The 26,606-nt window shown below is 53.3% G+C and overlaps 1 long non-coding RNA gene across 1 annotated transcript in view; it reads right to left on the reverse strand.

Annotated features, from left to right (window-relative positions):
• Nucleotides 1-2,161: 2,161 nt before the first annotated feature.
• Nucleotides 2,162-26,606, reverse strand: part of LOC144828621 (uncharacterized) — an 84,982-nt gene continuing 60,537 nt past the window's right edge. The window contains exons 3-4 of the long non-coding RNA XR_013610501.1: nt 2,951-3,037; nt 2,162-2,424 (exon numbers count right to left, since the gene is read on the reverse strand). This is a non-coding gene — a long non-coding RNA (uncharacterized LOC144828621). The remainder of the gene's footprint in view (nt 2,425-2,950; nt 3,038-26,606) is intronic.

Raw genomic sequence — 26,606 nt, forward strand, 5'->3', positions numbered from 1 at the left:
ATCTTCTAAAACATGCAACTTTCATTTAGGTAAACATAACAGCCCACTGGACTTCCATCTCATCTTGTGCTGGGACATATTCCTGATCAATAAAATTGATGTAAAACTTACTAATAAAATTTGTCAAGTGAATCAGCGGAAAGCAGCATCCTGCGACCTCGCTCCATGAAAATCAGCGAGACACTGGAGTCTTGAGTCACATCCACAGGTCATGTTACTGCTTATGCTGAACAGGTCACAATGCGGAACGCATCATTCACACTATGACATCACCAGACGTCACAGAGCTTCAGGCTAGCAGGGCAGGGTCCCTAACGCCATGGCAACGAGGGAGCACTGGTACAGGAAAGTTCACCTATTGCTAATGAATTATTAGACAGATTTCGTTTTCATATTTGTTGTCAATTTATAAATCACTATCCACTACTCCATTCAATTTAGAATGTACCTCAGATAAATGTCTCTGGCACTTGTTAATATCAAATTCAAAATGATTTAGTAAAAGGAAGGGCAGTTGATAAAAACAAAGAGATTTTAAGGGCCTCATTTGCAAACTTTTGATGCACGGCAGCGCTGTAGGCCTTTCTGATGCCCTGCTGTGCGTCAAAAGATAATAGCAGGAATGTACTGTATCTATAGGATACAGCGCATTCCTGTCCTTCTCCCCTGCACCGGCGCACAAACAGCAGCCGTGCACCAACACTGACACCCTTGCGTCATGTTGCCAGGGTGCCTGCATTGCGGGTATGATTGTTTTTGTACATGAAAGGACACCTTCCTGCAAAAAAACAATAATTCATGGCATTTGCCTCTTTCTATGCGTGCTGCAGAATGCATCAAGCATAGAAAGAGGAAAAACCAGGAGGAGTAAAAGTATTTCTCCTTGCTGGGCCACTCCCATGCCACTCCCACGCCACTCCCACGCCTCCCATGCGTAGGATTATGACGCAATCCCAGGTTTGCGATTCCTTGTACATATGGTAATGCTTCAGATTCCATGCGTGTTGTGTGGGAAAACCCACAGCAACACACATGAAACTCACCTTTAACACAGTGTCCTGCATGAAAGGGGCACATATTTACAAGGCAATGGAAAGCACCGTACGGTGGCTTTTCGTGACCTTGTAAATATGCTGTGGCACTTTGTGCCACCGGAGCGTCAAAAAAGTGATGCTCCATTGGTGCAAAAGTGCCACTGGTGGCTCGTAAATGAGACCCCAAGTGTCCAATCAATACACTCACAGAAGATTTAATAAACACTTTTCATAAATAACACTGTACACCGCGGATGTCATAGAGACACACCCAAGAAGAAGAAATCCGTACATTTGGAAGTGCATCTTTTCATTCACAACTAGGCACATGCAGGTTTATGCTTCATTCAATGAAGTTCCTGATATATTTTTTGTTAACTGTCGCGCAGCTGCCCGGTAGCACCGCAACAGCTCGACTTCTTAATCTAGTGCTCATGTAAAGCACACTAATCCCCTTCGGGCCAAGCTCGCACTATATAAAGCTGCCCAAAAATAGGAATTAAAAAAAGCATATTTGAATTTCATCCCAAGAAGGAAAAGCCAACTCCAATGACTCAGTAGATGCCAGTGGTGAGCATTTGCACTCATTCCCACTCTGAACAAGTGGAATGGGCATCAGTACCCTGGACATTGGCACATTAGACTCCCAGGAAAGACACCTGTGTGTGTCTCACGTGCTACGTAGTTTCAATCTGTGATCTTGCTGAAGTCCCTGAAAGACTGTGGGGCTTTGTCGGCTTACATTCTACTGTCCACATAGGATCACTTGCAATTCTGCCCCTCCGCACCCCTTCTAACAGCGGTCGCCAATAGGTCTCAGGCAGGCTAGTTACCAACCTCAGGTCATTAGGTGCCTAGTGGGTTTGTGAAACATGACAGCCACTCCCTGGGAGAGGGGGACATCGGGGCTTCTGTTCTTTGTTTCTTCAAGCAATGAAGTACATCTGCAGGACCTGGTATTAATAGTAGTAATAAGAATTGTAAAAAACAAGGACCCCCTGAATAGTAGCGTCAACAAGACTTCTAGGACAGGGAAAACAATATATGTGAAAAAATTCCTAGGCAGTAGCACAAAAGAAAACATGTGACATTAGACGACAGCAAGAAAAAACCATAAAAATTATAAATGGATAGTACCATCAGTTTAATGGACACATTAAAAAACACAAGATGAATTCATACAGTTTATGACAGTTATAAACTGTCTATAGACAAAGCATTAAAAACATGAGTTTATATACATCAAAACAAACAATAATCATCAATCTATACAAAAAGCTTAACAATTTTAATTAAAATATCCAAACATAGTGGCAATAAGCATCGACACGCGTTTCGGCGTGGAGAACGCCTTCTTCAGGAGCCACAAAGGGAAAGATATATTTAAAATCTGGAACATATATATAAAAAAAAGAGGAAAGAAAGAAAAAACACCATCATCAAATTATTTCATTACGGTGTTGCACATTAAACATTAAACATTGTACGATTCTTTTAAAATTATAATAACATTTTTATATAAACACAAGAGGAATTTTCTGCTGTCGTCTAGATTCCTATATATTACATCATGTTTTCTAGAGGTAACATGAAAATCGACCTCATACACAGTTCAATGATAATAAGTACCCAGCACATCAGATATGTAATAAACAAACAAGAGTTAGAATAAAAAGAAGAAAAGGTTAGGAAAAAGGGGGCATAAGAAATTTAAGCTAATTACCAAAACGTTATTTATGATTGGGGTCTATATATTTTATAGGGCCAACAAAATTATGTTAGCCACAGTAATTAAAGATGATAATATCCTATTTACCTAATCAGTTCCCAGATACGATAGTTCATTGACCATCTGAAAAATATATAAACACGTATTTCATTTAAAAATTATAATAATGTGATGATGTCGAACTCACTCTCAGGTATTGAGTCGTTGAAGCATTGATAGCCCTCCGTATATTTCCTTGTATTTGCAGAGAGCAGGAATTGATATAATCCTGATTCTGTGGTAAAGGATATGATACTAAAGTTAATTATGGTCTATTCTCACCATCATTTGATACGATTTGGTTAATGCTATTTATACAAATCGAACATTGGATATCCAAAGAGCACTCCAGTGGATGTGAACATGTAAACGGATAATCATAGGGCTGGTCGCTCTAATTAAAATTCAAGAATGTCAAGGACTTATAAACATACGGGTGGACTATAGGACATGTACAATGTTCAATAACCACTATGAATTAAAAATAAGTTCTGATAAGGACGTATCAATCACCTAATATTTGGTCAGAAATCCACTCACAAAGTTTATAAACCACACGTAATGAATGCGAACCCCTCCAATTTGAAGACAGATGTGTGATCGAGTGGACCTCCCTCAGTCATGTGTTGCTCTCCAAGCCTCAAAGTGATTAAAGCTTTTACAGGAGCTCATGTCCATCAATGCTTTTACAGTAGCTAATTTCCATCCCCTGACCCTTGTTGTTTGCAAGACCCGGCGATTCCCGTTATGGGTGAATTGGAGTGGTGGGAGGAATTAAGATTGTTCTGCTGATGCCTCAAGCAGGGCATTTCCTCATGGGCAGTGTGGTTGCAGGCCCTTCCTTCACTGAAAGAAGGCCAGTCAGTAAGTTAAGTTGAGGTGTCACTTTCGTAACTGATGGGAGAGGATGTGGCATTAGGGCCAGAGCCATTGACTTTGGAAGCTGCTGCATCCCTGGCTAAAACAGCCTCCCTGAGGGGGGGGGGGGGGCGGGGGTTGAAGCTCTTTTACCCTAATGGGGACTGCTCACCTGACCACAAACATTGCCTGCAGCAAGCACAAACACGCAAAGTCTCCCATACCTTGCAAAACACCCGCTCAGTCTGTCTTTGCCAGACCAAAATGACCCCAATTCTATGTCGGGACCAGAGACGAGAATTATGCATATCGTAAAATAAAACAACAACTTCACAAACTTCATCTCCCATGAACCTTAGGGAGTAATCATAGTAACCAATAGTCTAATCCATTCACTGTCCGACAGTCTATAAAACCCACAATGAAAAGTAGTCCATCCTCTTTCTTCACTGCTACGCCATCAGTTAAGTCGCCTTACTTTTCCTTCTTGACACCGTTAGTAGGAGAGTGGGACTTTGTCTGATGCTTTGTTTTTATATTGTGGCTTGCTTCATTGCCTTGAGTGCTCTATTATATCGTTCGCTTTTTCCCTTGCCTAATTACCTCAGGTTTACTGCACGGCAGGCAAACCACCCGAGAGCTTCCTAGCACCACCAGAGTGCACTGAAGGGCACATTTTGTGCCTTCGATGCATAAACCCATTTTGCAAAGTTCAGAAGCCCTTGGATGCTGCTCTGGCGTGAAACTACACAAAAGACAGGGAATTGTCCACCCCCCTGTCCAGGTCCTCCCTAGAAAGGTGCCCAGAGCTCCTCCAGGTGGTCACTTGATTCTGCCTTGTTGAATCGTGGCCCCTGGGAGCCTCTGACTGGCTAGGACAGCTGAGCATCCTTGACCCCGTGTGATAGGTGGATCAACAGGTAAGAGGTTCTTCCCCTTTTTAGGTCTCGGCCTGGCGTAGGCTGCGCATGCGCAGTCTTGCTGGTGAGATTTAATGACTTAGGCGAGCTTTCACTAGCAGGCTTTAAGCCCCGCACCTCTTTCCCGGGAGAGGTGTGGCGCCGCGGCCAGGGCGACTGACGCTGGAATCTGGGGATCACAGTTCGATCCCCGGCACCGGCGGCAGGTTAGCCCAGCACCATGTGACTCTGGGCAATAGCTGGCTTAATCTTCCCGACTGCCTCCAGCGCCTGGAGACCCTTACGTGTGATTGTTCGCGCTTTACAAAGGTGAATTATTATTCCCATTGGCTGGTTTCAACGTTTATACTAAATGGTGGCCAGCCATTGGGAAAGAGCATTCTATGACGTACACTTTTCTCTTTTTGAGACGGCCCACTTGGACGGGCTCGTCTGACTTCCTTTTGGCATAAAAGGTTTCTTATCTTTATAGACCATGTTGGCCCCATAAAAATAAGAACCTTTTACACCAAAAGGAAGTCAGACGAGGGGGCGTGGCCGAAGCGGCTAGCATGGCGGACGTGGCTTGAGCGAGCTCCGTCCCGCCGTCTTAAAATCCTTCACTTTTCTCCTGCATCGCCCTAACCTGCGGATTCCCAGCTCCAGCCCTCCTTGGCCGATGTCTGGGGGTGAGCTCCGGTAGCACTTTGGGAGACCATCGAGCGACGGTACCGGCGAAACACGACCCGGAGCAGTGGGGCCTTCTTCGCGCGCTGGAGCCGGTCCCTCGAGTTCTGCGGGGTCCGGCCGGAAGTGCGACGGCGCTGGGGGCTACCTTGAATCAGAGACAGGTCATCGGAGCCGAGCCTGATGCGGATGCACCCTGGGGCGCGGAGTCTCCCCGGCCCGGCGCTTTATCCTCGGTAGTGGAGGAACTCATCCGGTGACGGATCTGCGGGTGTGTGCTGCGGCGGGGCGGACCCTGTTGCGGTGCGATCTGCGCCATTTGCTGGAGCCGAGCCCTTGAGTCCTGTGGGAGCCCGACTGGAGGCGCGGCTGCTCCTGGTTCGGGACACTGAGGACAGCGGGGGGCCCTGGGGCTGGCCCGCCTGCTGGATCGCTGGGACAACGAGGTGAGCGGCTGCTGAGACTTGGGCGGTTGTGCGGAGGGGGGGGGCCTCCCTTGACGACGGAGGGCACTCACTCGGCGGTCAGCTCGGACCGCGAGGGGGCCCAGACCGTTGGGGCCTGCTGGGCTCAGATCGGACCTCCCCCGCTCAGCTTCCTTCCATTGCCGGTCACTCAGTGCCTGCTTGCGGCACGAACCACCGGACAGTGAGCCCGAGGGGCTCGTGTACTTTACCCCTGGCGCCCAGATCCCCTTGCTGCTGTGCTACACTAGGACTGTTGTCCGTCTACACCACGGCCCAGAGGGTGTGCGAGTGAGTGGGCTTGGTCGACCCCGTTGAGGAGGGCCCTATGTTGTGACTTATTTGGCCCGGAGCGTCTTGCCACCGCTGCGCACTGTGCCCCCGCCGCTGCGCCTGGTGACCCGGAGAGGAGCTACGCGCCTGGAAGCTGCACCGCCTCCCGGAGGCTCTACATCGTGGGTGGGCAGATACATACAGCTGTTGGGACACTGTGCCACGGGTTGTTCCTCACGATGACGCGGGGCGGCAATAGCGGTGGCGCCCCGAAGCATGGACCCATTGATAAATTCACGGGACCGAGTGGTGGGGCCGGAGCGTCTGGTGGCCCCCCGGGACCGGCGACTGCCCCAGACAACGCAGCTATCTTGGCGGCCATCACACAGTCAAGAGATGCACTGGACGCAAAAATAGGGGCAGTTGGGGCTGATGTCACGCTGCTCCGGCAAGATTTACGCAACGCAGTGGCTCGAATAACCGAATCTGAAGCTAGAATCACAGATGTGGAGGACGATGTGGTGGTCCTTAAAAAGAAAGTGGCGGCTATGGAGGGGATACAGAAGGGACTGGCGCGCCGGGTCGAAGATGCTGAAGGTCGGGCGCGAAGAAATAATCTGCGCTTCGTGGGCTTTCCGGAGGACTGCGAGAAGGGCAATATGGAGGCCTTCCTCGCCCAGTGGCTGGAGGGATGGCTCCCCCCGGACTCTGTGTCGAGGTGTTTCGTCATCGAGCGGGCTCATCGCGCTCTTCTTCCGAAGCCTCCGACTGGAGCTCGCCCCCGTCTGGTCATTGCCAAACTCCTAAACAACCATGACTGCGACGTCATATTGAGGCAGGCGAGGGACAAGGAACCGGTAATGTACGACAACCACAAAATATTGATTTTCCCCGATTATACTAAATTGGTGCAGCAACAGCGCCAATCCTTCACTGCGGCAAAGGCACGGCTGAGAGAACTGAAAATTCAATATGCTTTGCTCTACCCAGCCCGCCTGCGAGTGGTGTTTCAGTCTAAGACGCAGTTCTTCAACACCCCGGAGGAGGTATTTGAATGGACTGATGAGACGGTGAGGGTCAAGGTTCATACCCCTCCGAGGAGAGACTCTGACTCCTCCTCCGCGACCAGACCCCCGAGGACCCCCAGGAGATCACGCAGTAGGAGCAATTGGAGGGCACGCTCACAGAGAAACCGCCATCCCAAGGATGGGGTGTCTGGGGGCGACACTGCAGACGAGGCTCCGGCACCGGGGCCCTGAACGTGCATACTACCCTAGCTCTGCTGGGTGTCTCCCTGGACGGCTGCACCGCCCTCTGAATCCTGCCGACCGTACAGCTTGATAGAGGGAACTGGCGACACACATCGTGACTCATGCCGCCACTATGAGAATGTAACGCAGGTTAGGGAATCCTCGTGAGTGGGCGGGCATCACCCTGAACAGTAGAGTAGCTAGTTGGGTTAAGGGTTAGTTGGGAGTGGGTGGACAGTTGGTTGGGATCCATTGGCATAGTGGGACATTGGCCTCCCGTTGGGGGCTAGTGTCTATCTATACCGCGACAGGTACTTCAATGTTACTGAGGTATGGGGTGGGGGGGTGGGGAGATAGTTGTGGGCAGCATAGAAGATGGGGGAGGGGGGGGAGTTAATGGGGGTTTGTGGGTTTGCGGGGCAGATGGGTGGGTGCTCCGAGGGGGGGTGGGGAGGGGAGACGGGTTTAACTGCACAGTGCTTTCCTGGACCTTGTCATTACGAGATGGATGTGTGGGGCCCTTGCCGCATGAATTACCTGACTTCGTATCCCTAGATGGCGGATGAAACTCCCGAAATGAGCCTGCAGAGGGCATTGCTGCGTGTTGTGAGCTGGAATGTGCGGGGGATGTTAGATAGGGTCAAAAGAGGGGCAGTCCTACGCCAAGGGAAGAGGGACAAGGCCGATGTCTTGCTTTTACAGGAGACCCACCTCTTGGGCTCCAAGACCCTTAGCCTTCAGAGATATGGTTACCATCAAGTGTTCCATGCAGGATTTGTGAGAGGTTCCCGGGGGGTGGCTATACTAGTGCACCGCAGGCTGTCCTACACCCATGAAACTCAATGGGCTGACCCACAGGGCAGATATGTATTTATCCAGGGCAAAATAGGGACGGAACAGGTCGCCTTTGGGAGTGTGTAAGCTCCGCACCCACTGCAAAGTGCTCTTATTGAAAAGTTGTTCGGAGTGTGGGCTGAAATCCCGAATGTTATGGCAGTTATTGGCGGGGACTGGAATGATGTGATGAATGCTCGAGTGGACCGCTACAGGTTGGGGGGAGAGGTGGTATCGGACACACCTACTAAACTGGATGGTATGGTAAGAGGCATGGGGTGGGCTGATACGTGGCGCCATCAGCATGCTCAACACCGCGAATACACCTACGTCTCACCAGTGCACAAGTCCTTTTCTAGGCTCGACTACCTGTTCGTTCCCCTGGCCTGGGTCGGGAGGGTCGATAACACACAAATTTTACCCAGGGGCCTATCAGACCATTCGCCTGTTATGCTGGACCTCTCCCTAGACAGGCGGCGGCAGCCTTTCAGGTGGCGTCTTTCCACATGGCACCTGCAGCGAGAACCCTATCGGTCTCATATGAGAGAGGCAATTGCGCATTACTGGAGTGATAATGACCACCATGATATAGATGCTGTGACCCTCTGGGAGGCCTTGAAGCCCACGCTACGCGGCGTGGACATTGCCTGGTGTGCGGCTGACCGCAGGCAGCGTAGGGAAGACTTGGTTCTGGCGGCCGAGCATGTTAGGGACCAAGAACATAGATGCAGTGCTGACGGGAGTGAAGAAGACGTGAGACGCCTTCTATTGCTGCAACAGTCCTATGCCTCCTTGCAGTTAGACGAGGCTCGCCAGTTATGGTTGGCGACTCAGAGTCGGATATATCAGTGGGGTGACAAATCCAGCTCGATGCTCTATAGACTATGCCAAAGCACTTTTCACGCGCAGTCTCTGCCTTGTCTGCGAGACGAGTCAGGTGAGCCCATAACAGCCCCATCGGCCCTGGCGGCCGCATTTGCGCGGTATTACGAGACCCAGTACGCCCCTCGGGAACTTCTTTCGCCAAGCGACGTGGATAAGTTCCTGGCTGATCTCCCGCCACGATCGCTCTCGGACGAGGAGCGAGATGCCCTGGACCTCCCCCTATCGGCGGAGGAACTGGGTACGGCCCTCGGAGAACTGAACACGGGCAAGGCCCCCGGGCCCAACGGTTTTCCCTGTGAATTCTTTAAGACCTTTCACCTCCAACTGGGCTCCTACTATGGTAGAGCGTTGGAAGAAGCCAGGGATTGTGGCCGACTTCCGAGGGACTGGCGGCATGCTGAAATAGTGGTCTTCTTCAAACCAGGGAGACCTCCGGACCGACCTGAATCCTATCGACCGATATCGCTACTAAACACCGAAGCAAAAATTCTAGCAAAGGCGTTAGCTAATCGCCTTCTCCCATACATTGCGGCGCTCGTGCACCCGGATCAAGCCGGATTTATGCCCCACAGGGCGACACGCCACAATATTCGGCGTGCGCAGGTAGTACTGGAGGCGGTCCGGACAGCGGGGATACCAGCGGCCCTTTTACTGGCCGACATAGACAGGGCCTTTGACTCCGTGAGCTGCGTCTACCTCCGGGCCCTTTTGACCCGATTGAATCTAGGGCCCCGCTTCCTATCCTATATTCATTTGTTGTACACTGATCTCACGGCGTCGGTGAGAGTGTCTGGGGCAACATCGGCTCCATTTCCCATCGGTAGAGGCACCAGACAAGGTTGCCCCCTTTCACCGTATCTCTTTGCCCTGGCCATGGAGCCCATGGCGGCGTGGGTCCGAATAGATGCACAGATGCGGGGCATTGAGTGGACTGGGGGACCCTCCGACAGACTTGCATTGTACGCCGATGATGTCCTCTTCTTCCTCACGGACCTGAACAGATCTGGACCTCGAGTCCTCGACATCATGCGTGTCTTCGGAGAAGTGTCGGGCCTTCACCTGAACATACGTAAATCACAGCTGTGGGTGCTTGGGTAGCACCGAGACCTGGGGCCCTGGGCCGGGGCACTGCAGGAAGCGAGAGGCGGACTTAAGTACCTGGGGATATTTCTGACAGACATTCCAGGAGTCTCCTGGGCGCGTAATGTCGTGCCGGTATGGGAGCGTATCCGATCCGACATGACTACGTGGTCCCGCATGCCCTTGAACATCTATGGCCGTTCGGCCATTTTTAAAATAGTGGCCCTTCCGCGCCTCTTATATCAGCTACAAAATCATCCGTACCCTATACCACCGCGGTGGTTCAGACTGGTGAACTCGACACTTGGTACTTTCCTCTGGGCGGGGGGGGCGGCGAGAGTGGCGCTCCGCACATGCTTTTTGTCCACGTATTGCGGTGGACTGGCGACTTCGGACGTTTTGTCCTACTACCAAGCTTCCCACCTCTTGGTGCTCAATGAATGGTGGTATGGGGAGCGGAGTGACCCTACCTACGCCCTGGAGCGCTTCCTGATGGACCCCGACACGCTGCACACGATACTGTATTCAGCGGTTAAAAGGAGGAGGCTCCCGGCGGTCACACAAACCGTATTCCGCATATGGCGCGGCGCGCTCCGTAGAATGGGGTGGTGGAACAGATTGACGAGGGAGACCCCGTTGTGGCAGAACGGGCAGCTGCCGGAGTTGATGTCCCTGCAGGGTTTCCGAGGCTGGGATGCGATCGGTGTCTCGGCCGTGGGACATGTGGTCCGGGGTACGACTCTTAAATCATTCCAGGACCTGCGCGAGGAATACGACATGCCTCAGACCCAATTTTTTAAATATCTGCAGCTTCGTCACGCCCTCGCCCCTACCCTGCGAGGTCTGGACTCGTTGCCCGAGTTCAGCCCCCTGGAGGCGAAGTTCTTCATGGGAGAATTGGAGTCCAAGAAAATCTCATCCATATACCAAACGTTGGTTACGCATTGCTCGACACCCCTGGACTCTCTGCGGACCAAGTGGGAAGGCGATCTAGGAGCATTTGAGGAGGAAGACTGGAGGGAGGCACTCGAAGCTCCCAGAGGAGCGGCCATAGCAGTCCGGCTACGATTTATACAGTTTAAATACTTACACAGAGCATACTACACTAGGGAACGGCTATGGAAGGCGGGCTTGATTGCGTCTCCCGTCTGTTTGAGGTGTGGTAAGGAGACTGGTACGTTCCTGCATACTGTCTGGGCGTGTGAGGGCCTGCGGAAGTTTTGGACGGGTGTGTGGAATTGTTTGTCAGAGGTACTGGGCTGGGACCTTCCTCGCACACCAAAGTTAGGCCTCCTTCATGTCCTGGAACAGGTGGGAGGCAATGTTTATAAGCGCCACTTGCTGCTGTTGGGTCTTGTGGTGGCCAAGAGGGATGTGGCCCGTGCCTGGAAGGACCCCAAAGCTCCCCTGTTGGGTGTGTGGAAGAAGGGGCTGGACTATTCAATGGGCCTGGAACGCCCGATATTTGAGGCCCGGGGTTGCCCCAGGAAACACTACAAAATTTGGAAACGGTGGGCTGAGTACAGGGGGCTCTGGCTGGAGCCGCCAGCATGTGATGGACCAGGGGAAGGACATTTGGACATTGTGCCCGAGTGAGGAGGGTTCCACACTTCATCTACTATATTAGATTCTATGTATGGTCTAATTTGACGCTGTGCAGGGGGTGGGGTGGGGGGGACTTCGGGTGGGTGACTAGGGGGGTACTGGGGGGAGGGCTTTAGGGTTAGTGTTTGTGTTTAAATAGCTGCTTGAATTGTCCCAATGTGATTTTTGCCTTCATGCTCGCAGCCTCCCCGGACTCGGGACGCTGTATGTTTTATGTAACTCTTCAACAGCACAATAAAATTTGTTCTGAAGAAAAAAAAAGGAAGTCAGACGAGCCCGTCCAAGTGGGCCGTCTCAAAAAGAGAAAAGTCTCTCTCTGACGAGCGCTTGTTCTTAGTCTTGTGCTCAACACACCCCAGGAACTTCTGATTGTGTTTTTGTGTGTAATCTTTTTTGCTTATGTACATAACTGACAATCTAAATTTGAAGCCAGCACTTTGAGGAGAGTCTGTTTAGCGTTATTATTTGTGTACATGTTGTGTTTATTATGTCGGAAGCGGGATTTAGTGCTCTGGCGATCTCTTAGATTGGTGCCAGAGGAAGAAAGAGCAAGTCCTTTAGAACGCACACACATTGTGTGTATGGAAACAGAGATATAGTGCATTTATTTTGTATGGAATAGTGTGTACCAGCTAAGTCTGCTTGGCGAGCGCTTCCTGTCATAAGGCCCAAGGCATATCTGATCACTCTCTGGTAGAGATGCAGTTAGGGGGTCCCGTGAGAGATTGGTGTACTCCCCCAGGCTGGATGTGTTCTTGTTTAAGGACCAGGCGTTTCAAGATAAATTCCGGGAGCGGGTGGAACAGTATTTTGCGGATAATGTGGGCTCCGTTAGATATCACTGTATTCTTTGGGAGGCCTATAAGACCGTCGCCACTGACTTTGTGCAGGCGGAGATGTGTAGACGCCGGAAGGAAAAACATGCGTGTTGGAAATGGGATCCCTGGCTGGCCAGGGCTTTCGCCAAAGTCAGTCAGAGACCACCACTCCCAAGTCAGGGCAAGGGAGTTACACGCCAAGATAACCCCTACTCACCCTCTAGGTAACGTGGCGCGAGCAGCAAGGCTAAACTTGGAGGCGATGTAAGTTAAGTATTTGCGCACGCACCCCAGCAACAACACCCAAAGGCCCACCACAAAGGAAACTCCACACAAGGTTATATAAAAATAGCCTTTGTATTACACCAAAACACATTAGATACAACACACACTTTACAATGTGCCAGAGGCACGGGCAGAATTTACAAGGGATTATTTACAAGACAGGGCCACCTGGACCACTGTCAGGAATCAGCACTTTTATAAGTAACAATACAATACTTGTAGGCCTAGAACTTAGAACATAGCCTATCAGACAGTACCTTCCGTCCTGGTTGCACGGGATAATGCGAGTGACCTCCTTAGTAAGCTTGAGCGGGCGACCCAGCGAAGCGGCGCGGCTCAGAGGAGAGCGGCGCTGCTCGAGGCTTGGACGGGCTGCCGGCACGGTACAAGCGTTTCTCTGGGGCGACCAATGTGTGCGGCTCAGAAGAGGAGGGGGAGGCAGGATGCGGGCGACCCAGCGAAGCGACGCGGCTCAGGGGAGAGCGGCGCTGTTCGAGGCTTGGACGGGCTGCCGGCACGAGCTGCCGAGGGGAACGAGCGAGGCACACTTCAGCGAGGCCCCAGGGGCCCAGGGAGATCAGACAAGTCCCATCAATTTGGCAGGGAAGGCACCATAGAGTCCACTGGTCCTGGGACTCTGGTCAGGGGGCAAGCTTAGTATCAAGCCCTTGGGATCACTTATAACAGAAGATCACTGTAATACAAAATAGGACATAAAGCACAAAACCAGTACCCACTGGTAACTGGTAAGTCCCCCCTACGCAATCCTAACCACCCTAGGAACAGGTCACGCAGGGAACCAGGACCTTACTAGCACCACCTGCACTAGCAAGAACAACCACCTCAGTATCACAATACAAGTAGGGGCATAGACCTGGGGACAAAACACATGATGCAGAACCTACATTCAGCGGTGTAAGGAACAGGGCACATAATGTATCAACAACACATTCAGAGGTGCAGAACACAGGGTGCGCAAAACATACTACACATTGTACATTTCCTAACACCCAAAAGCAATAGGACATAGATCACAACAGCATCTAAACCTTTAGCGTAGAACTCACAAAGTCCAGGTTGCGCCACTGCGCCAGAACCTAAACGTAGCAGCTGCCCACTACTTGCTGGGCAGCTGAGGGACAGAACAGGGGGCCTAAACGCTGCAGCTGGCACTAAGTGCTGCGCAGCTGGGGAAAGGCCAGGGATGAAGGAGTGCGTCTCACTCCTAAGTCCATAGAACACAGGTCCCTAGGAAGGAAAACCTAAACGGTGCAGCTGCCCACAAAGTGCTGGGCAGCTGGGGATGATGGGGAAAACATGATGTGGGAGCCTCACAGGCTCTGAGGAAATGACTGTCCCCTTTTTGGAGCCTCTCCGGGCTCTCAACAAAAAGATGTAGCCTCACTGGGCGGTGGGGTCCCTCCCAGGGGACCCGGGAACACTGGGGGTGCCCTGAGCCTCTCTAGGCTGTAGGCACAATTGCGGGCATCGTTGGGGTCCCCCTCCTGGGGACTCAGAGAACCAAGGAGCCTCTTGGGGCTCAACATCTGGGAGCCTCTCGGGGCTCCGGGCAACAGCGGGGGAGCCACGCTGGGCTCAGCATCTCAGAGCCTCTCGGGGCTCACTAGCAAGGTGGGGGGGTAGGCAGAGTCCCTCTCGGGGGACTCGGACATCACTTGAGGCCTCACGGGCCTCCTAACGCAACCGGGCTCGCTCTCAAGGGGAGGGGCGGGCCCCGACACCCCTCCTCCCCGGTAATACACTCACCGGTCTCGCGGCGGCTGGGGGGCAGGAGAGCTCCCGCTCCTCGGGGCTCTCCTGTGCTGCGGGCTGGACTGCTTGGCCGGGGCTCCCTCCATGGCATGGGAGCCCCGCAACACCGGCGCTGCACTTGGCTGGCTGCCCCGGGCTCTCCTCACCTCACAGGAGCCCCGGGCGGCCATCGCTCCGCCTCAATCCTCTTCCGGTCGGCGGCGGCCAATCCCAGCGCGGCGGCGGGCGGGACTTCCTCCGGGAAACCGGAAGTCCCGCCTACAGTCAGGCGCGATGCCGCCTGACTTCCTGGTTTTGCCCGCGGCTGCGGCGGTGATCTCTCGGGGGTATTTACGAGGGGTGGCACCCTCGAGATTAAAATAAACAGCGAGGTGGGCACTCGCTCGTTTTAAGTAATAAACGGGCAAATAACGCCGGGTGGGCACCGGCTGAGATCAATAGCGCGTCCAAGCGCTCAAAGGCAAATAAAGCGCTCGCCCAGCGCTAGGCACACCGAATACCGCTCTCCTGCACCAGGGGTCAATGGAAAGCGCTCCCAAGCGCTAGGAAGGAAAATACAGCGCTCCCAGCGCTATGAAGGCACAAAAAGCCACAAAGTCCTTCAGGAGGTGGTCATCAGAAGTCCAGGGGCTGGGCAGGGCTCAGGGAGGCAAGCCATCCCTGAGCCCAAGCAGCAGCACGCCCCTGGCAAGATTCAAGCAGCAAACAAGAACATTTTCATGGGGTCACAGCCCCTCTTTTATACACCTTTCTCTTTGTCTTTAGGTGCAGGGTGGGGGCAGAACCAGTCGCAGCTGGTCTGGGAGTACTGTTGATGGCCCAACCACCCATTCTATTCACAGGCAGGGCTAGGGTCATCAGTCACACCACAGGGGGGCGGAGCCAGCATTGTGCGGGGAAAACCCAGCCCATCCAGGACACAGGTACACTCCTCCCACACATCACTCATGCTAATCTCCCACTCACCACCGGGGCAGCCCCACACAGACTTCCTGGAGCCTGGCATCCCAGCCAGCTCCAGCCAATCACACGCCAGCACCCTCACAGCACACGTACAGCCATGTCTAGAAATGGCGCTTCCCTACTAGACACATACATGCGGCATACACCATCTCGCAGCATTCACTCCCCCGAGTTCACACATACCAAACTTGACCATGCACACCTCACGCACCAGGAACTACCAGGGACACAGACATTCCCCATGCATTCCTATGGGAGGGCAGGCCAGTCTCACTCCACGCACTCAGGGAGCGCACGCACTTTACACTGCGCCACAGTGTCAAGGTGCGCAAAGACCAGAAATCACTACACTTCAAGGCAAAAAGTTCAGGGGTGAACCTGCCAGAAGGCCCAAGTCCAACACGACCCCCTTCCAGCCAAAACGCAGGGGAGACCAATCACCACCGTGATGGACTTCCCTGCTTGGGGCGATAGAACACGGACGCGGGCCCGCACTGCAGGGACACCCTCCGGTTCTACGCCAAGTTGATCCATAAGACAAGCACATCCTTAAAAAAAAACACAGGCCCAACTAGGCTACCCCACTGGTACTCCTTAGCTGTCCACGGCTAGGACCAGGCCCTAGGCCACCTAGATACCACTGGTCCTTGCCAATCCACAGAGTGGGGGGTAGTAACCCCTGGCCTGCACTAGCCATTCTCCACTCCCTCTCAGTGTAGTTCCAAACTACCACTGATCCTTCAACCTAGGGTCCGCACCCTCAGGCTGACCAGAGGTCACGGGCAGGAATGCCCCACCCTACCTCTATTTCTGAAGCACCCTCCAGAACACAACTCTCCCACCAGTTTAGGACCTGACTTCCTCAGCAGCAGTGACCACAGTCAGACCAGCACAAGATCGGTGTAGTAAGGCGTTGCACTTTGCGGGTTGCCAGATGCGGCACAGGCGGCGGCTCGCGGACCGCGTCGAGACGGGGACGGCGAGCGGCATAGACTGCGCGGCCGAAGGCAGACGCGGCTCAGTGCGGTGCCTACAGGACACCAGGCTGGTCATGACAGATAGGTCACCACTCCCTTAACTGGTCTACCACCTGGGATTCAAATTCACCGGATGCACAGGGGTCAGACTTCCTCTGACCCCCTTCCAGAGTTCTGCACCCTCCCACTGTAGAACAGGGTCCCTCCACTTAAGGTAGGCCCCACCTGCTCTCAGGGTAGTACCACAACACTCAGCCAAGAACCCTAAAGATCCCTGCTAGGCCTGTACCACCCCTTCTGGGAAACACAGGGTCTCTTCACTTAAGATGAGCCCCACCTGTGTTCACAGGGGTACCCCTAGAAGACAAACCGGCCAGGACACTGGCTACAGTCGCCCTGCCGTCCAGGACAGGCAACACCTGACCCTGGCTCCCCAACCTAGGGACGCTACCCTTTGGTTAGATGCCTGGCGCACCAGGACTTCTACAAGTTGGAAACAAAAATCTAAGACTTTCTCTCCTCCTTCAGCAGCAAGGCAACCACTGCAGGTCAATACCCCATACAGCTTACCTGGTTCCTTCTCTTCAGGCAGGAGTTCCCTCTTGTAACTTCAGGACACTACATACAGTTGCCCTTACGTCCAGATCCGGAAACACCGGCTACTGGCTCCCCAACCAAGGGACGTACCTCTTTGGTCAGATGCCTGGCGCACCAGGACTTCCTTGAGGGTGACACAACTAATGTGTCGTGTACAAGTCTGCCTGACACTCAGGACAGAAGTGGCATCACCATGGTCACTCACTGGCGACACAACCCTTCTGGTTGGCCCCTAACCCACTGGTTCTTCCACTGGGGAACCTATCCCCCTCGCACCCCTCCATCTGGACTTCTGCACCCTCCCAACTGGAGCGGTACTGCCAGACACCAGAACTACTGGAACCCTGGTTACAGAGGTTCCACGTTCTCCAGACACTCTGGAAGATCCTCCTCAAATGACCTATTGGTACAGCCTAGGCCCCTGACCTGATGTTCCCTTCAGAAACACTCCAGGCCCTGACACTGGGTTTCGGGCACCTGGAGACATGCAGTCCCACCCACTCCTTCTCCTCTTGAGACAGGACGTGAGCCCCTACACCGAGACCTAGCTGGGCTACACTGAACCTCTTCCACCACGCTGGGCTGGAAGACACCTCAGACACTCCTTTTGGAATCACTCCATCCCCTATGCCTCTCTCCTCCCAGAACATTACCAACTCCAAAATTCTGTCTCTCAACAGACCACAGAAATCAACAAGCAGGCTCCACTATCTGCAGACGTTCTTGGGAAAAGTTCAACACACAGGACTTAGGTATCTGAACAAAACTAGCATTCAGCAAGCTCCCCATCCAGAGAACTCACAAACACATCCAGTGCCACACACCATTCATCCACACACACCCCTCCCCAGACTGGTAAGGCAGTTTCTACCACCCCTGACTTCTCAACCTGACCACACTTGACACAGGTACCATTACTCCAGGGCAGGGACGGGGGACACATGCACTGGACACACTTATGCTGCCACCACTGGATCCCACCCTTCTGGTGAATCCAGAAAACACACTGCACTTAGGGGGATGATCTACCCTCCCGAGCTAGGGACACCTAACTCAAAGTGCACAAGAAACACATTTCCACAGAAATGACCTTTTCAGCAAACTTAAAACAATAATCCCCACAATGTTTTTATCTAAAATGCAGAGTTTTGTGGTGTAGCCAGCTGCTACTAAGGTACAACGCAAACACAAATCCTTATCCCACCGCTGCCACCAATGTTGGAAATGGGATCCCTGGCTGGCCAGGGCTTTCGCCAAAGTCAGTCAGAGACCACCACTCCCAAGTCAGGGCAAGGGAGTTACACGCCAAGATAACCCCTACTCACCCTCTAGGTAACGTGGCGCGAGCAGCAAGGCTAAACTTGGAGGCGATGTAAGTTAAGTATTTGCGCACGCACCCCAGCAACAACACCCAAAGGCCCACCACAAAGGAAACTCCACACAAGGTTATATAAAAATAGCCTTTGTATTACACCAAAACACATTAGATACAACACACACTTTACAATGTGCCAGAGGCACGGGCAGAATTTACAAGGGATTATTTACAAGACAGGGCCACCTGGACCACTGTCAGGAATCAGCACTTTTATAAGTAACAATACAATACTTGTAGGCCTAGAACTTAGAACATAGCCTATCAGACAGTACCTTCCGTCCTGGTTGCACGGGATAATGCGAGTGACCTCCTTAGTAAGCTTGAGCGGGCGACCCAGCGAAGCGGCGCGGCTCAGAGGAGAGCGGCGCTGCTCGAGGCTTGGACGGGCTGCCGGCACGGTACAAGCGTTTCTCTGGGGCGACCAATGTGTGCGGCTCAGAAGAGGAGGGGGAGGCAGGATGCGGGCGACCCAGCGAAGCGACGCGGCTCAGGGGAGAGCGGCGCTGTTCGAGGCTTGGACGGGCTGCCGGCACGAGCTGCCGAGGGGAACGAGCGAGGCACACTTCAGCGAGGCCCCAGGGGCCCAGGGAGATCAGACAAGTCCCATCAATTTGGCAGGGAAGGCACCATAGAGTCCACTGGTCCTGGGACTCTGGTCAGGGGGCAAGCTTAGTATCAAGCCCTTGGGATCACTTATAACAGAAGATCACTGTAATACAAAATAGGACATAAAGCACAAAACCAGTACCCACTGGTAACTGGTAAGTCCCCCCTACGCAATCCTAACCACCCTAGGAACAGGTCACGCAGGGAACCAGGACCTTACTAGCACCACCTGCACTAGCAAGAACAACCACCTCAGTATCACAATACAAGTAGGGGCATAGACCTGGGGACAAAACACATGATGCAGAACCTACATTCAGCGGTGTAAGGAACAGGGCACATAATGTATCAACAACACATTCAGAGGTGCAGAACACAGGGTGCGCAAAACATACTACACATTGTACATTTCCTAACACCCAAAAGCAATAGGACATAGATCACAACAGCATCTAAACCTTTAGCGTAGAACTCACAAAGTCCAGGTTGCGCCACTGCGCCAGAACCTAAACGTAGCAGCTGCCCACTACTTGCTGGGCAGCTGAGGGACAGAACAGGGGGCCTAAACGCTGCAGCTGGCACTAAGTGCTGCGCAGCTGGGGAAAGGCCAGGGATGAAGGAGTGCGTCTCACTCCTAAGTCCATAGAACACAGGTCCCTAGGAAGGAAAACCTAAACGGTGCAGCTGCCCACAAAGTGCTGGGCAGCTGGGGATGATGGGGAAAACATGATGTGGGAGCCTCACAGGCTCTGAGGAAATGACTGTCCCCTTTTTGGAGCCTCTCCGGGCTCTCAACAAAAAGATGTAGCCTCACTGGGCGGTGGGGTCCCTCCCAGGGGACCCGGGAACACTGGGGGTGCCCTGAGCCTCTCTAGGCTGTAGGCACAATTGCGGGCATCGTTGGGGTCCCCCTCCTGGGGACTCAGAGAACCAAGGAGCCTCTTGGGGCTCAACATCTGGGAGCCTCTCGGGGCTCCGGGCAACAGCGGGGGAGCCTCGCAGGGCTCAGCATCTCAGAGCCTCTCGGGGCTCACTAGCAAGGTGGGGGGGTAGGCAGAGTCCCTCTCGGGGGACTCGGACATCACTTGAGGCCTCACGGGCCTCCTAACGCAACCGGGCTCGCTCTCAAGGGGAGGGGCGGGCCCCGACACCCCTCCTCCCCGGTAATACACTCACCGGTCTCGCGGCGGCTGGGGGGCAGGAGAGCTCCCGCTCCTCGGGGCTCTCCTGTGCTGCGGGCTGGACTGCTTGGCCGGGGCTCCCTCCATGGCATGGGAGCCCCGCAACACCGGCGCTGCACTTGGCTGGCTGCCCCGGGCTCTCCTCACCTCACAGGAGCCCCGGGCGGCCATCGCTCCGCCTCAATCCTCTTCCGGTCGGCGGCGGCCAATCCCAGCGCGGCGGCGGGCGGGACTTCCTCCGGGAAACCGGAAGTCCCGCCTACAGTCAGGCGCGATGCCGCCTGACTTCCTGGTTTTGCCCGCGGCTGCGGCGGTGATCTCTCGGGGGTATTTACGAGGGGTGGCACCCTCGAGATTAAAATAAACAGCGAGGTGGGCACTCGCTCGTTTTAAGTAATAAACGGGCAAATAACGCCGGGTGGGCACCGGCTGAGATCAATAGCGCGTCCAAGCGCTCAAAGGCAAATAAAGCGCTCGCCCAGCGCTAGGCACACCGAATACCGCTCTCCTGCACCAGGGGTCAATGGAAAGCGCTCCCAAGCGCTAGGAAGGAAAATACAGCGCTCCCAGCGCTATGAAGGCACAAAAAGCCACAAAGTCCTTCAGGAGGTGGTCATCAGAAGTCCAGGGGCTGGGCAGGGCTCAGGGAGGCAAGCCATCCCTGAGCCCAAGCAGCAGCACGCCCCTGGCAAGATTCAAGCAGCAAACAAGAACATTTTCATGGGGTCACAGCCCCTCTTTTATACACCTTTCTCTTTGTCTTTAGGTGCAGGGTGGGGGCAGAACCAGTCGCAGCTGGTCTGGGAGTACTGTTGATGGCCCAACCACCCATTCTATTCACAGGCAGGGCTAGGGTCATCAGTCACACCACAGGGGGGCGGAGCCAGCATTGTGCGGGGAAAACCCAGCCCATCCAGGACACAGGTACACTCCTCCCACACATCACTCATGCTAATCTCCCACTCACCACCGGGGCAGCCCCACACAGACTTCCTGGAGCCTGGCATCCCAGCCAGCTCCAGCCAATCACACGCCAGCACCCTCACAGCACACGTACAGCCATGTCTAGAAATGGCGCTTCCCTACTAGACACATACATGCGGCATACACCATCTCGCAGCATTCACTCCCCCGAGTTCACACATACCAAACTTGACCATGCACACCTCACGCACCAGGAACTACCAGGGACACAGACATTCCCCATGCATTCCTATGGGAGGGCAGGCCAGTCTCACTCCACGCACTCAGGGAGCGCACGCACTTTACACTGCGCCACAGTGTCAAGGTGCGCAAAGACCAGAAATCACTACACTTCAAGGCAAAAAGTTCAGGGGTGAACCTGCCAGAAGGCCCAAGTCCAACAATGCGCAAATTGATAGTTTGGAAACAGAGTTCCACACTTTAGAGAGCGCCAGGCCTGAGACGCAAGAGGAGGAACAGAAGATGTCATCAGCTGCGACTTTAGGAAAAGGAACTGAGGGACGTCATGACCGACCAAGCGAAGTTGCGCGCTATTGCCATGCAGAGGCGCGTCTATGATTTGGGGGACAAAGCTAATAAAATGATAGCCTGGCTTGAGAAGCGCAACAGGGACCGGAACTGGGTGTGTGGGATACGAACACTGGACGGGGCTACACGAGATACAGGGATAGGCATAGCGGAGGCATTTGCGCAATACTACGAGGCTATTTATCAGACGCACACAGAGAGGCGGGAAAGGGAGTGTGAGGAGTTCTTGCAGGACATCCAACTGCCCACACTGGACCCTGACGATAGGGATACCCTAGATTCTGACATTACTGTGGAGGAGGTAGAGGCTGCTATGGGGGATTTGCAAGCAAGGAAAGCACCGGGCCCCAAAGGGTTTCCAGCTGAAGCGTTCGGGTTTGTGGTGGGGAGGGTAGCACCACACATGCTAAAAATGTTTAAGGAGGCCAAACAGGATGGGCTACTCCCGAAGGATCTTAGATCTGCAACAATTGTGGTGATACATTAGCCCGGCAGGCCACAGGAGTTATGCAGTTCCTACAGGCCCATCTCACTCCTTAATTACGAAACCAAGGACCTAGGCAAAATCCTAGCCACTAGACTGGGGGCGGTCATTCAATCCCTGATCCATTTACGTCGCTTGTTTGGGGTGCTCCAAGTGGTGTACGACCACACGAACGTCCCAGCGGCCCTATTGTCACTGGATGCCCATATGGCCTTTGACAGTATTGAATGGCAATATATATATGCGGTCTAGGCCAGGCTGGGATTTGGTGATAACTTTAGAGCTTGGGTGAGGTTGCTGTACACCGTGCCGCTTGCAAGTGTTCGTGTCAACGGAGCCCTCTCTAGGGAGTTTCAATTGGGGCGGGGCACGAGACAGGGCTGTCCGCTCTCCACGACTTTGTTCGCCTTGGCCCCGGAGCTGTTGGCGGCCTGGGTACGAACAGATCCTGCGATGTGGGGTATCGACCTAGGGGGTGGCTGGGAAGAGCGTATATCCTTATACGCTGACGATGTTCTACTCTACGTACAGAGTCCGGCTGACTCAGTCCACAGATTCATGCAGATCCTGCGCAAGTTTGGCGAGTACTCCGGCTACCGCATTAATTGGGACAAGTCCCTGGGGCATCTGATGGCAGGACCTACGCCTAACTTATCAGAGGACTGTCGAGGGCTGGTGTGGAAGGAGACTTTCCGCTATCTAGGTATTTGGATCACGAACTCGGAGGCGGAGTTTCTGCGTCTGAATATATACGCGCAATTGGAGAGGTTAAGAGGGGACGTCGAGCATTGGAGAACCCTCTCGATCTCCCTGATGGGAGTGCGGTCCTCTTCAAAATGATGGCCCTTCCTCGCTTGCTCTATGTTTTGCAAAGTGCTCCCTTTCCAGTTCCGGAGAAGATCTTCCGGGTGATTCAGTCGGAGCAGCACACACTTCTTTGGGGAGGGGGGTGCCCTAGAATTGCACTGAAGAAACTCCAGCGGGGGGCATACGAGAGGGGGGCTCGCTGTTCAAGACATTAGGCTCTACTACTGGACGGCACAATTAGTCAACACCAATGGGTGGGTGCTCGTGCCGTTGGATGAGCTGGCTTACAGGGTGTACTGCATGGTCTTTGGGGGAGATACCTACTTGGCCGCTCTTTACCGCAGAGGTAGACGTGGTCCGCCCTTGCCACCTCAAACTGCCGCAGTTGTGGAGATGTGGAAATGGGCGACTAAACTTCTGGGGTGGGAAGGAAAGCTAATGGCATAAACCCCACTATGGGCTGGGAATTATCTTCCTGAGGTAGCCAAGTTGAAGGGCCTTCGCCAAATGGAGCCTTATTGGTATTGATGTGTTAGGTGATATCTGGAAAAGAGGGGACATGCTAGAGTGCACTGCCCTGCAGGCAGAATTCCAAATGGGAAAGGGGGAGTTCCTCCATTACCAGCAGCTCCGACATGCCATATACTATCATCTGCACCAAGGGGAACAACTACCCAGCTAGAAGATAGGTTATTGCTCGATCCCATGATAGATAAGACCATCTCCCTTACGTATAAAAAGCTAATCAATAACATCAGCGATCCACTGGGGCCTCTGCGTGAAAAATGGGAGTCCGAGGTTGGGTTGTTGGAGGAAGACTATTGGAGGGAGGCCCTACAGAGTCCCCAGGAAGTGGCAATCTGTGCCCGCTTTCGGCTTGTCCAGCTGCGCATCTTACACCGCTCCTACACCCCGCGCATGACACAATACCGAATAGGATATATTGGAGTTCTGTCTGAGGGGATGTGGTTCTTCCATATCTTGTGGGACTGCACTGGGATTCGGGCGTATTGGTCCAGACTGGCGAGCATAATGTCGGAAGTGGTTGGCTCTGAAGTCCCCCTGGAGGCCCGATGGCACATCCTAGGTGTTACGTCTGACATTACATGGCCTAAGTGGGAGAAGATCTGGCTGGCGTTAGCGAGCATGGTGGCCAAGAGGATATAGGGAGGCTATGGGGTAGTAATGTGGTACCAACAGTGGAAGACTGGGAAAATGACCTAGATTGGTGCCAGAGGGCTGAGAACGCGATTTATAAAAGTAGAGGGTGTCCCAAGAAGTGGGAGAAAATATGGGCAGCATGGAGAATGTATAGGGGGGAATTCATGGACACCCAGTTTGTCTCCAAAACTTGCTCATGATGTGTCTGTATCTTTGTATTGGTAAGCAGATCGAAACGATCAAAACTGTATTATGTATGACCTTGCCTTCTGTACGCCCCCATACTATCTGATGCTTTATAGTATGCCACTGTTTGTGGAGCCTGTTCTTTTAAAAAAAAGATTTTTTTTTAAAAGTCTGCTTGGCGAAAATAGGCGCCAGGCCTCCTCAGTGGCCGCTGTCTAAGTGCGGACTGTCCTCCCACACGGATCGAGTTTCTGAAAGAAATCGAAACCTTGGCATCGTTTCATGCTGTGATTGTTCGCTCAGCGCTGAGAGCCCTCTGTGATTGTGGGCTGTATAAACGAAGGTAAGGTAAGATTTGCATGGTGTTTGCATAACCTTCATGCTGCCAGGCTGCACTCTGAGATGCTGTGGTAGGGGTCAGAGGGAGGAGCCATATTGTGGGCGGGGTCTGCTCTCGAGCTGCACATCCTTCATATGGTGGATGGGTAGCAGCCTTTGGTCGGTCGTCCATAGGTATATGACTAGCCTATTAGATCCATTTTCTATACTTTAAATGCAAATATATGTTGAAAAGAAAAGCTGTTTTTTTCAACCCACCTTTTTTTCATTTCTGCATTTAAATGTCTACCCGATCTTGGTTTGAGTGCCACATTGTAGTTGTCATGTACCTGGTGGAACCATGCAGCCATCATTGGCGTTTGTTTTTAAACTGATGCATTCTGGGACATGTAGTCTTCCGTTCACATATCTGCACAGGTTGCTGACATTGAGCCACGTCGCAACCCTATTTTCATGGATGAACAGCACAGTCCTCTTTTTTTGGGGGGGTCATGGGCAAAAAAAGAGGCGTTTTTACCACTTTGATGTACATATATTCTACATAACATGACAAATGCGTAGGGGCATTTGATTGGCCCAATCTCCCCCCACCCCCTCGTTTTTTTATTGGTGTATTTATGAGTTTTATGAGGCTTAGATGTAGCTCTGATCGGTAGCTAAAACGCTTTACAAATTGTAAACATATTGTAGCATCAATAGAGGAAGGCAGAAACAAGAAAGTATAATTGGGCCCGGCTTGGATGAAGCACTTACAAAATTCAGCTGTCAGTGTCATGAGAGGGCGTGGCCATGCTCGTCACACGGATTCTGAACTGGCAGGTAGCTAGCCTTCAACTTTCACTGCTGGGAAGGGGGTGGGATTGGGGTACAGGATAATGTAATTGACAGAAAAAAGGCAGATTCACTTGCATTTTTTGTAGAATTGTGGCTGTTTGTTAGAGAGAGGCACACAGTTTCTCACTTCAATATCAATGGGTCCTTTCTTGAAAATACCCTTGAAATGAGCTTTTAAAATATCTGTGAAGGGGCGTGGCCAAGATGGCGGAGTGAGTAGTCGCACTCTTCGCGAGCTCCCCCGACCTTGAGCCCTACGCCGCTAAATAGCATGGATCTCCCCCCGATCTGCTGTTCACACCACGGTGGGCACGTAGGCGCAACCCCGACTTGCTCGGGGATCCAGTCAGCCGCCGGAAGTGAAGTGGAGAAGCGCCGGTGATCGAGCGAGGGGCGAAGCTGAGCGGTGGCGTGGCCCATGGAGAACGCCTCCGGGTGAGCAGAGGGGACCTGGACCCTAGTTGCAGCTACCTGGACTGAAGCTCCGACGCCAGTAAGCCAAGCGGGACACCAGTGGAGCCTCGGTCGAGGCCCTGAGCCGGGAGGCGGCTGAGCCAGCTCAACGGTGGAGCCGGGGAAGCGCGACCGGCCTCGGCTGCTACGCGAGGCCGGGGACGCGGCCTGCGACCGGAGCGCCCGGATCTCGACCCAGGAGATCCTTGATTGACGGAAGACAGCGTGTGAACGACCGCCTGCGGCACCGGGTGCAGCAAAGGAAGTAAGCCGAGGGCCACGGACGCACTGCACATGGGGAGAGCGGAAGCCCAGAGATCAGGCCTATGGAGAGACCCGAAGCATGCGAGGACTACATTGCGTAGGCGGCTTGCCCGCGTCACCGGTTTGAGGGAGGCCCGGAATCGCACTGGGTTGTGAGCAGAGGGCCCGACAGGGTGTGGCTGACACCTCCGTCCTCCATCCCCCGGACGACGGATTGTGGGCATGCAAACCGGCCTCCCAGTCACCACTAGCTGGATCACGTGGAGGACGACCTGCTCCCGGGCCTGGAGGACGGCGCACCCGAGTTTCGCAGGAGAGCCCCACGGGCTCACACAGGTACGAGACCTGGCA

The sequence above is a fragment of the Lissotriton helveticus genome, chromosome 1_1, assembly GCF_964261635.1.
Source record: "Lissotriton helveticus chromosome 1_1, aLisHel1.1, whole genome shotgun sequence".
NCBI lineage: Eukaryota > Metazoa > Chordata > Amphibia > Caudata > Salamandridae > Lissotriton > Lissotriton helveticus.